This window comes from Micrasema longulum, unplaced genomic scaffold, assembly GCF_059751315.1.
Source record: "Micrasema longulum isolate JH-2025_06_02 unplaced genomic scaffold, ASM5975131v1 h1tg000725l, whole genome shotgun sequence".
NCBI lineage: Eukaryota > Metazoa > Arthropoda > Insecta > Trichoptera > Brachycentridae > Micrasema > Micrasema longulum.
Genome location: NW_028277921.1, coordinates 105,923 through 119,007, shown reverse-complemented (window position 1 = coordinate 119,007; position 13,085 = coordinate 105,923). Strand labels below are relative to the sequence as shown.

Below are 13,085 nucleotides of genomic sequence, written 5' to 3'. Positions count from 1 at the left end.
AATGTTTGAGTATGTCCAAATGCTTGCAGACTGGCTGGATTTCCTCCCTAGGGAATTATTCATATTTAAATTTACTTCAACAGAGGGGGAAACATTTTTGAGAAGGGAATATGGAAGCCTAGGCATTTAAAGGGCTTATGACCTATCATTGGCTGGTTTAAGTGGCCACTTTACACATTGCGTAACATTCACCATACTGCCCATGTTTGAACATCCACATTTCCTCAACTCTTCCATCTGTTGATTTTTGTGAAGTAAAAGAGCTGAAAACCTTTATCACGTGGGCGAAATTCATCCGGCTGAACCAAATCACCTACTAGGCAACGCCTTAAAACCATTTTCCATTTTTTATACTGTTTTTTTAACGGGTAGTTAATTCAACGATGTTTGAGTTTACTTCACCTTTATCATGAGACTGAGATTCACCCGGACGAATCATTTCACTTACTAGGAAATACATAAAAACAATTTCTCAATTTTTATATTTCTTATACCAGTAAGTTTAATAAACAGTATGTCCAATTTTTTGCAGTCTACAAACATTTGGACATACTCAAGACATTGTTGAAAAATATTTATACTTTAATAAAATCACTAAAACTGAAAAAAACTACCACGTAAATAAGTTTGATTTCAAACAACATATAATAATTTTAATAAATTTAAATCGAAAAAATCAAGAAAAGAGCTCTGCGTTGGTTTGGACACGTAGAGCAAATGGACGGCGAAATATCGGCTAAAAATATTTACAATACGAATGTTGATGGATGCAGAAATAGAGCAAGACCGAGAAAGACATGGCATGACCAAATCAAACAAATACTTGACTAGATGGACATGTTAAAAGAGGGAATAATCGGCGCACGTGCATGAAAAGATGTATGAATGTAGAGGAAGCGAGATCGGTATGCAAAGATAGAGTAATGTGGCGTTCTATCCTATCTCTCTACCCTTACGGGGAAATAGAGTGATGGTTTTTTGTTGCTGTTTGTTTAAAGTACATATTTTATAGATGCTTGGTGTCGTAAATATAATACGATAATGTATAAATCAAATATTTTAAATCATATTTTATTATCGATTATTCATGCTTTATTCAGTTGTTTCATAAAAAAATTAACACTCAAAAAAAATCTAGTTCAAATATTTTCAAGCTTTCTATTCTAATTTCTTCAGGCAACGCATTGTACAATGAGTTTTGAGACTATTTTTCTCCTCATTGGAAATCTTATATTTTTATTTTTTTATCTCTAGTTTCATATGCATGGGTTCGTTGGTTCATTTTTTTGTTTGATTAAGGCCCTTAATTATAACCAAAGATAAGTTTAGTTTTTTAAAAATAATTTAAGATTTAAATCCAAACAGTTTTACAAATATTTCAACTTGTTAGTGACGTGGTGAATTTAAAAAGTGATGTCACTAAATTCTATCAATAAAAACACATTTTTTCACAAAACATGTCCATTGAGAGTGATCAGTTTGATTGCATTTCAGAACATATGCAAATGTTGTGTTCTCAAGTGGCGGTGATGAATGTTTCATGCGGCGATTGATGACCGCCAGCCAATAGAAGTTAGCAGCAGCAATATGAAAGTTTGTTAATCCATCAGTAAATAGACCGAGACGTTCTGCAACCGAGAATGATCACTTTCGTTTGGGCTGTGCAACGAAATCTGTCATCGCCTCTACCCTGTACCAACTTAAGTGGTCGAACAAAACCAAGAATTTCGGTCAAGGCTTAATAATTAAAAATTGGAAAATTGTTTTCAGGCGTTGCCTAGTATGTGAAATAATTCAATCAGGTGAATCTCTTCACAACAATAAAGGTTTCAGCTCTTTAACTTCACTAAAATCAACAGATGGAAGAATTGAAGAAATATGAATGTTCAAACACAGGCAAAATGGTGAATGTTACACAGTGTGTAAAGTGGCCACTTAAACCAGCCAATGACAGATCGTAAGCCCTGTAAATGCCTAGACTTCCATATTCCCTTATTTAAGGTATTCTCCATCCCTGTTGTAATTTGTTGATTGGAAATAACGTTAAAATACTGGTGAAATTTATAATAATTTTAAAAAAACAATGTTTTGACATAATTTAATAAAACTGAAGAAAAATGTACTTGGATTTTTAAAAAACATAGCAAAATAAATTGTATTAGATTATAAGCTTAGTCCTTTATCATTAATTTTTAAAACTAAAAATTATTATGTCTTGGCATAACTTTATACCAGCCCCGCGAGTATGATACGAATATGATATGCTATATTCATCAATACATATCGAGACGGTATGAATTAACATCAATATTTATGTACGAAAATGAGTATATTTACATGAAAATTTAAAGTATCTTCGTCGGTAATCTGTAATTGAAACATTGTAAACATATTCTATTTTTTATACAGAAAACTTAATTTTACTTTGTAGATAAAATTTAATACAAATTTCATCATCCCATTATTATACGGACCCAGGTTTATAAGTAAGGCCTTACGGGTACAATGTAATTTAAACTTTACAGACCTACAGACCAACACACGTGTACACGGGTACACCCGTGTGAAACCGAATACCAAATAAAATTGCACGTAAAAATATATTGTAGGGGCGGGTTTATGTTTAATGAGTTTTTGTAACTCAGCAATAAGCTGATCGAGCGTCCAACGAAAGGGTACTGAGTATAATGAAAAAAGTTAGTTATTATGTAACCCTGAAGAAGACAACGCGTAGTTGCCGAAACTAGTCGGTTGTGTGAATAAAAAGTGGTTCATAAAACAAAGTTATTTTATTTATACTTCTAAAATATAACAATGAACCACAAGTTGGTGCTACAAATATCCAAAATACGAAAAAAAAAAACTCTTATTATAATTGTGTAAATGAACAAAGTGCATATAATTTAGCTTGTACATAACCACACACCACTTTATAGAATACGTTTTCCATTTTTGTTGGCATATTTCCACAGCACTTAGTCTGACGTCATGTGAAATTAATAAGTTGTGGTTAACAAAGTGATAAATGATACTCGTACAAAGTAAAGAGCCTCGTTGGTCTCACTATTTTCTCACTACACTGGGGAAATCTATTGTAGAACAGGCATACTTATATAAGCATTAATAATATTATTCACAATTAAGTTTGTTCAAACTATTTAAAAACGTTTACAGTTAAATTTTCTTATACCTTTATATTATTATGATTAGTTATATATTGTTACTGACGGGAAGTTTGTAAACAAACTAATAAATATCTAATGCACTCACTCATTGCACAACTATTGTAATTATCAATTAATTTTCACTTTACGATTTATTTATTTATGACAAAATACAAGGTTTATAAACTTTACGTATTACATTACATATTTTATTTGTACGAAATATTCCCAATCAGTAAAAGTGCTGGTATGAGGGGATATTGTATAAAATAACACAATAGTTTAAATAAAAAGTCGATGAAATAACATCACATATCACTCGTCACACGGGCTATAAGAACTGTTTTCTTTAGGTATTTTTTAAGTAAAAACATTATAACTGTCCATTGTTTATTATAGAAATTCATTGACATTTTCTTGTATACCCACGAACAGGCCATGCCTTTGTGGGATTTTTTGTTTACTATTTTTCTATTAATATGTATTTCGTTGATATGTAATTATGCTTTATTTTTTTAATACTCTGTTTTATTATTATGTTTGTTGTAAGAAAACGAACAAAATTAAATATTAAAAAAAAAAGTACGTATATGTTTTGAGTATTTTTAGGTCATTAGAAAGTGAATTGTAAAAATTTATTGCTGTATACAAAAAACTGTTTTTTTTTCTGTTGGTCCTAGGTTGTTCGCAAGTTAAATTATTTGATGCTATTGTATTTATTTTATGTATGTTGTAGTTAAAATTTAATTTAATATTTTTTCTTTATTTTATCTTTTTTCATCTTAAATATAATTTTTATTTTTTCTGTGTAGATTAATTTCTCTAGATTGAGCATTTTTGTTATTCTATATAAATCTCTGGTTCTAGTATATTTATTAAAATTAAATGTTACTTTTAGTGCTTTATTCATTGCTCTTTGTATTGAACCTAGCTTTTAATTATTGTTTTTTTCACTTTTAATCGAACAATCCATAAATTTCCATTCCCTAACCGTTTATTCGATTTTAGAAACATTTAGGGAGTCAATCAACAATCACTAAAAATAAACCAGATCTTGTCTCGAGGTTATTTTTTGTCCTTGGTTAAATATTTTTTTAGTTACATTTTCTTTAAATCACACTTATTCATTAAAAAAAAATATGTATTTTTGTAACTAAATGAACCGTGAATAAATAAATAATAGAAGGTTGAAAACTATTATTCACTGTAATAACATATAATATCAATAATTTTAATAATAACCTTGTGACAGTCCGCATTAGGTAAATCTGTAACTGTCCGCATTGCTGCATAAGACAATAAATCTTTTGAATAAATTAATTTCAAATTCGTGAAGTAGATAAAAAATCAATGTTTTCAAGGTACAAAACTTGCTTAATAAAGCAACAGAAAAGCACTTTTATGTAAATAAACCTATATCTAAAATGCGAGAAAAAACGAAATTTCGGTGTTATTTTTTATATCACATTAAAAGTTTATAGAGCTCTGCCATAGTTTAACCATTATTAAAGTTGAATAGGCTTTAGAATCCCAAACAAAATAAGTTTTTGTTTTAATGAAAGTTTATTATGTATAATTGTGTTAATGCAGTAAAAAATGAAAAATGAGGTAAATCGGTTTTACTTGTGTTTTAGTTCATAAGATTAAATGGGATCATATATTATGTTTCCAATGGAATACATGGCTATGAAAGGGTTAAAAAGCATTTCACTGCTTTAGAAATAAAATTCCTACTCCTTATAATACGTATTTCCTAAACGTCAGTAACAAACGGTGCACTACAGTAACAAACTGTAAACTACAGTAAAAAAACCCTACTTTTAAATTTATTATTATTCACATTTTGCAGTTTAAAATTTGGAAACGCTGAACAGTAAATAACACGCCAATGGAAAATTAAATAAAAATATTTATAGATTATTGTGTTTTCTATGATTTAGCGTAAGAGTAACCTTACTTTCCTGTAACAAATGACTAACATATATACACGACATGTACTATACCAATGCACCACAGGGTGCAAATTAGGGTTTGATGATGATACCTTGATCCTTAAAATATTTAAAATGTATAGGAAATCAAAAATTAATATATTTAAAACAAAAAAAATATATTTGTTCGCCCTTAAAAGAAAATAAATTCTATTATGCTTAGTTTCTAAATTAAAACCTTTAATAACGTGAATAATTCGTTCCAGAATATTACTCGTTATGTGAAACACTCGTTAAGCGAAAAAAAAATTCCCATATAAATCAAATAAATTATGTCAATTAAATGTGTTCTATGCCGAAAGAAATACTAATTTTTTTTTTTTTTATGTTTCTTCAAATAAAATTACAAACTTAAATTTTTAAGGAGCGTAACAACTTGAATTGGGATTTCAGTTTACAAAAAAACAATTAAAAAATCTAAATAACTAGTGACAAATAATTCATTATTTTTTCACTAGAGACCTGTCTAGAGAAATTTGTTTTTTCCTAAGCTTCAAAATTTAGTGAAAATAAGACACAGCATTATCATTGAAAAAAATGTAGAATGCATAGCCAAGTTCTCGCTTTTCAATGACTTTACGTTTCATTTCTATTGTTACTTTTATTCTATTATGGCCGTCATCTAGTGGCCTTTTCTTCTATTTTTGTAACGGTTATAAAACTGCGAAAAAAAATACAAACAATGTATGAACACAAATTTGGAAAAATGTGTGATCACACGCGACACTTACGTGCTAGCAAAACGAGTGCTAACCATAGACTGACGTACCGGCGCGGAAGTCCCGGCTTGTGAGCGAAGTGAAGATGGGACTTCCCCTTTCTGCGTCACTCGTTATGCGAAATGTCCTTCGTTGAGGGAGTTTTTTTTTCACAATCTATTTTACTCGTTATGACAGGTGCTCATTATGAGAGGTTCCGCTGTATACACACCTTTTATAACGTAGTTGTCGGTATAACAAATGAATGAAAAACGCGCATAACGTTTAGCGCGTTAAGTGTTGACATCGCCGTCAATACTAAATACTGACAATCATTATGTACGCATTACATCATATTATTATTTTTAATTTTGTACTCACTTATCAGAGTCATTTTGTAATATTATCATTTAACTAGGAAAAAACAATGGGACACGCTAAGTGAACCGTAACCATCACTAAGCGCATTGAGTTCCATAATATAAAACGATAATTAAATATTGAAGCACGAAGTAGCTTTTTGTCAATAATTATATTTCTATTGTGGATTCTGAAGACGAAATGGAAAATAAGTCAAACTCTCGATGTTATTCAATTTTACGCATTTAGCGACACTAAATTATCTTTAGAATATAGACATAAAAATACACATATTTATTTATTTATTTAATTTTACAATACGCCCAAGGGCCATTTACAAAAAAATATACAGGTAAGTAATAATTTAAAAGATAAACAACGCTTTTTTGTATACATGTAGAAACAGTAAAAATCATACTGCTTTGCAAAATAAAAAGTGAAATAGTAAAAAAGAAAAAAAATATATATGGATATAAGAAAAGAAATAGAATTAAAAAGCAAATTGTAAAGAATTTAAACAAAAAAATATATACATTTAAATAAACTTATACATATAAAAAAAATGGTATTAACAAATTATTGTTAAAAACAAATAATAAAAATTAGTTTACAGTAAGTATATATAATTTAGTTTACTTTAATATAAATTATGTAACATAAGCAATTTAAAAAAAGTTCGGATGTTTTTTTTTAAAAAAAAACAACGCAAATATGTGTAATATAGACACGCTGGCTGATACTGTTTTTGAATAATTAAATAATAAAGAAAACGTCAGAAGGTATTTCAATTTGAGGTTGTCAAATGTGATGCACCAATGCGATTATATGCGTACTGTTTATGTTTGGTATTTAGTATTAAAAATATAAACAAATAACGAAAATGACGTGATTCGCCGTAGGTACCGTAAAAAATATATATTTACATGCTAAATGATAGTTAATAATTTCGATCAAAGTTGCTCTTTTGATACAAAGAAAGCGCTCGATTGTCGGTAAAGAAACAAGTCAAATAAATCACGAAATTCGGTAATTAGTTGACCTACAAAACTATAATTTATTGCAAAAGAGAGGGAAAACATTTTTGAGAAGGGAATATGGAAGTCAAGTTTACGTTGCCACTTTACAGTGTGTAACTTCACCATTCTGCCTATGTTTAAACATCCACATTTTCTTAACTCTTCCATTTGTTGACTTAGACTTCCATATTCCATTCTCAAAATTATTTTCCCTCCCGTTGCAACAAATTTAGATCTAAATAACTCCCTAGGGAGGAAATCCAGCCTGTCTATAAACATTTGGATAAACTTAAACATAATTGTTTTGCGTTTTCGTCAAAATAGACGAAATAAGTGACATGAAAATAAAACCACTAATTTTGTTAATATTGGCAAAAAGGCAACAATTATTTAAATTTAAACATTTTTTGCTTAACTTTTCAACTAAATTCATAATTTTTTTTTAAATAATTTAAATATTAAAATGAACCAGAAATAGTATGGTTACATTGAACAAAATTTTACCAACGGAGTTTAATCAAGAAATGTCGTTAAAAACATTAATTTAAGCATATAAATACAAATTTGATATTTAGGAAATATTATTGTAGCATATTTACAAAATGAGGAATTCTTGAAATATTTTTTTGCGGTAGGTACACAGTAATTTGGCTTCAGAAGCGAGTAAGTAGTACGTTCTCGTATATATAGGTCTCAAGAGAAAAAGAGGAAATTGCAAAAGGAAACGTCATGCCTTGAGGAAGTGGTTGAGTGGGTACTGGGTTCTACATTCATTAAATATGCAGGCGTGTTTTAAGCCCTTTTTACACAGAACGTAGTCAATTAGGAAAACGCCCATTTACGGCCGCAGGGCCCCGATTACAATGGGAAGTTAACAGAGTTAGCTATCTTCGACTGTCTATAAAGAATGATTGATATTTGTGTACGAAAATGAGTATATTTGCATGAACGTGTTTAAAAGAAAAAACTCCAAACATAAACTTTAAACCCACCTATTTTCTAAATCATTTGAACAAATCCTTAGCATGTTGCAAAAAAATTCATTGTTTTACTTAAATTTTAAGTCAAATTAAATTCTTATTTATGTTTACAGCATTAACTTTGTGGTCAAACATTTGAACAAATGTTAGTAAATATAAGTATAAAACCACTTGCCGACTTTTTAAATCTACTGGTTTCGAGACGTACCCGTATCTTCATCAGAACACTCACAGGATACTCACTCAGGAGATATTTCACATTAAGAAAGCCTTATTACCTTAGTAAATAATGAAATAACTTAGCCCACTTCTTTAGTTAAAAATTAACCAATCGGGTAACCCCACCTCTACCCCCCTCCCTACTAATTCTTTAATATAAGATTGAATATTTTTTGACTAAGCTTAATGCATGTTTAGACGTGGTGGTGTTCGCATCTCTAAAAATCTGCATGTGATTTATGTATTTTTGGAAATGCTTTATATATATACTATGGTGATAGTGGAGGTGTATTTTAGTATTTGCATGTTGGTGTAGTGAGTGTCCTGACGAAGAGACGGGTACGTCTCGAAACCGGTAGACTAAAAAAGTCGGTAAAGTGGTTATATACTTATATTTACTAACATTAGTTCGAATTAAATTCATATTACAAAGATTCGTTTTTGTAAAACTTCACTTCAATCTTGTATAAAAGACATAATATTAAGTTTTGACAAGTATGGAGGACATATAATATTATGCGAATAATATTTATGCCAGTCGATGAGCATTAGCAAGTCATACAAAATAAATACACGATATTTAAAGGTGAGACTAAAATCAATACGCGGAAACTAGTTTTCTGTGATTCACAAGATGATATTAGTCATAAGAAATTTTCAAAGATATAAAAATATGTTGTTAAAACATAAAAAAATATCATAAAAATTTTTAGTCCATCCAAATTTTTATAGACGAGAACTGGATTGGACAGACTCAAAATATTGTTGATAAAACCAGCTGGTCCTAAAAGTATAAAAAATTAAAAATATTCTCTGGCTTTGCCTAGCACGTAAGTGAAATAATTCGGTCAGAATGTCGCTCGCATCAATAAAGGTTTCAGCTCTTTAACTCACAGAGATCAACAGACGGAAGGATTGAAGGAATGAAGATGTTTGAACATAGACAGAATTGCGAATGTAACACACTATGTAAAGTGGCCACTTAAACCAGCCACTGACAGGGCATAAGCCCTGTAACTGCTTAGACTTATATATTCCTTCTATTAAATGTTTTCCCTCTTAGTTGCAATAAATTATTTAACCTTTTGACTTGCCTTTTTTTGGTGCAACTATGCCTTAGTATTGTAGATCAATTAAAAACCGAATTTCGTGATTTATATAAGGTTTGATTTATAAAAGGTTTCTTTACTGATAATTTGATCGCTTCCCTTGTTTCAAAAAAGCAACTTTGTTCAAAATTAAAAATTATCATTTAGTATTAAAAATAACGTTTATTCGCGGTACCTACGGCGAATCATGTCAATTTAGTTATTTATATATATTTTGAATACTAAGTACTAAACATTCATAGTACCTACACACAATTTATCGATGTAAAAAAACATTATTTAAATAAAAACTAGTTTTTTTCCATGAAATGTGTACTAAGCCTAACATAAAATGCGAGGCCAGCAATTTTTTAATATTTTTTATTTATAAATATATTTAAGGATCATATTTTTTTCATCGTCATCATTCTCTTTTCGCACACAATGGTGCATAGGGCACTTCATTGATACACCAATTGCAGCGCATCTTGATCGCTTTTTTTAAAAACATAAATATAAGATGATCAGTCTTACGCTTCAGGCACCAGTCCAGGGACTATGAAATATTCTGGTGTGAAAACATCCATTTAAATAAATATTTCATATCAACCATATCGGGAATCGAACCCGAGACCTCTCGCTTGGTAGGCAAACGCGCTGACCATTACACCACGAGGCCGATTTTTTTTTTAATTTAAAAAATAAATTATTACGTGATCTTTAAGTACCAACATAAATAACTTTTAAGTCCTAAGTCTAACGCAAATCAACATCATAAAGATATAAAAATGTTAATATTATATTTATTGATTACGATTTTGTTTTTCTTGCCTATCTAGTTACGCGTGTTGAATATTGACCGTCCTCGAACATGGCTCGCACTTCGGTGTTTTCCGGATAGTGCGATTTTCTCAGAGATGGTCACAAATTGCTTTTTCCACATCAGTACTCACAATAAACCCACGCGGTTGCGGTAGCTCTTTGTTTACCGGCCTTTTAATTAAACGCTTCATTTTGTTTCCTTTGGTAGGACAAAATGGCCGTCCAATTGTTTGTGCGTTGAAACTGTCACTTCCGCTTATGAGCAATTCACTTGCCGCTAAAACAATCGTCTACGTTCGAAACTGGCTTTGTACAAACATCACGAGAAAAAAATCTACGGTCGCTTATTCCTCAATCCACAAGTGTACGAGTGTAGTCAAAATACAAAACGTCATGTAGGTAAATCATATCGATGGGTGAGAAAATATAAGAAAACATCGGATTAAAGTGAAAATTATATTACACTGAATAATAAATATCAGATTAAAACCACCGAGGTATAATTGAATGGATAGAACGATTTTTTTAAAATTATGTTTCGAAAAATGAGCGTTGTCGCGTGAATATTGCCGTGCAAAACGCGTAGAAGGGCAAAAAACCTAAGTGTCTATGCCAGTTTACGGTGAATTCAAAGCTGCATGTCGCGCCTTTTTACGCTGCTTCACGTTTACTGATTACAAGTTAAGTTCCGGAAATTAGGTTTAATTTGTACAAACGACGAGTGCTGCATCTAGTGTATGCATATAAATCAATGATTAAAACCGAGTTTGCATTAATTTGAATAAATAATTGACTAAATTAGAAGAATTATTATGAATCACATATTTGTACCTATTTCAAATGAACTTTTTGGGCGTTTTTATACCAACTCTACTGGGAAACTAGGGCTTTTAATTTTAGATATAAAAGTTGGTTAAATCATTCACCGATTGCGTCATTTAGGAAAATATCTATTTCTGGATGTTTTTACTGTGCTTAAATCTCCTTTGAATAAAACAAAATTTAACCGACAAGATTTCCCGAAAGAAACATTGCGTTCTTCATGTCGCATACTTGAAGCATTATGATTTTTTATAAAGACAAATTACTGTTATAACATGAAAGGCATTTAACTTCAAGTGGCGAACCGTGACAGATCGTGAATCAAGTCGTCATGTCGTGTTATTTCTGTTTGAAACAAACTAACATAATATTATTATGACAAAACAAAAACTATTGTATTTATTCCTCATGTCGGTTGATGAATTATGTTTGTAATGATGTTAAACTACAAACTAGATTTGAAATTCCATCCTGGGTTAAATTGGAAAACAATCGAGACTCTAGATAATATATTTTACTTTTATTATATCTATAAAAATGCATTCAGAATAATTATACATACGTAATGCATATACTTATTATCAATTAAGTAATATTATTATAAGGTAAATAGTAAATATATTATATCAATGGACGCATATAAATGCTGTAATATAAATTGCAGGCTGCACAATATTAATCGATGATTTGTTTAACAAGATTACGTACATATTTTTAATATTGAAATAATTAGTTTCATTTGCGACTTTTAAGACGATTAATAAGCTGTAACATACGCCGAGACAAAGGTTCACTTGCTTTACGAGATTAGCGAGAAATTTTAGAATACTTTGGTATTTTTATGGATAAACTGGGTTTCGTATAACATTAATTCGGAATGCGAACCTAACTAATAGCTGAAATAACATGTACAAAATCGTACGATCTTAACTCAAATACATTTTAATTTGCGTTAATCAGGTACATATAAATTAAATTCCAAAATATTTATTCGACTAAACGATACTTCTCCATTACATTTAATTACGAAATCTTCAGATATGGAGAAAATAAAACTATAAAAAGGAAATTCCCCTCTTTTTTCCAAAAATATAATGTTATACATGGATCCTCATTCTTGATTAATTTCATTATCATATTATGTATATTATTATTGTCAAACGATAATGATAGTGTTCATCACACATATATTTTCACTTTATTAATTATTTTTTATATCCAATACTCATATTTCATGCACCTATGTGGAACATTTCGAATTATTCCTCATAACGAAGTGATTACAACCTTATTATTTTTATTGATTCTCATATTTTGTATAATATTACTATTCCTAACTGAAAAGGTCATCTTGATTTCTTTTCAATTTTTTGTTCTACACTATTATTTTGTATCTCAAAGGGCACGACTCTAAAATTATATTACCAAAATGTTCGTGGACTACGAACTAAAACTAATCTTCTTTTCAACTCAATTTTAAATAATGAATATGATGTGATAGTACTGACAGAAACATGGCTATGCAGTAGCATCAGCAACCGAGAAATATTTGATGATAGGTATACCGTTTTTAGGAGAGATAGAAATTATGCAGAAATAGGTCAAAAATTTGGTGGCGGCGTGATTATAGCTGTCCGAAAGATTCTTTTACCAGACAGTCATTTAAATTGGTCAACTATAAATGAAGATTTATGGGTTTCAATTCCAACTTATTCCAAACATAATATATTCATATGTTCTACATACTTACCCCACTGTCGTTATCATCTTGAAGATATAAAACGCCACTTTGAGAATGTTTCTAGTATTATGTACAAATATCCTGATGATTTATTCATTCTACTAGGAGACTATAATGTACCTAATATAAATTGGAAATCTAATTCTGAGGTTAATTACCTTTCTCCGTGTGAATTTAACGATTC

At 29.9% G+C, this 13,085-nt stretch overlaps 2 protein-coding genes across 2 annotated transcripts in view; one reads left to right on the top strand and one right to left on the bottom strand.

Annotated features, from left to right (window-relative positions):
* The window catches only part of LOC148279386 (calaxin-like), a 66,539-nt gene that overhangs the window by 486 nt on the left and 52,968 nt on the right, over positions 1-13,085 (top strand). The gene's annotated exons all lie outside the window — the stretch shown is intronic.
* Positions 1-13,085, bottom strand: part of LOC148279387 (uncharacterized) — a 109,388-nt gene that overhangs the window by 77,307 nt on the left and 18,996 nt on the right. The gene's annotated exons all lie outside the window — the stretch shown is intronic.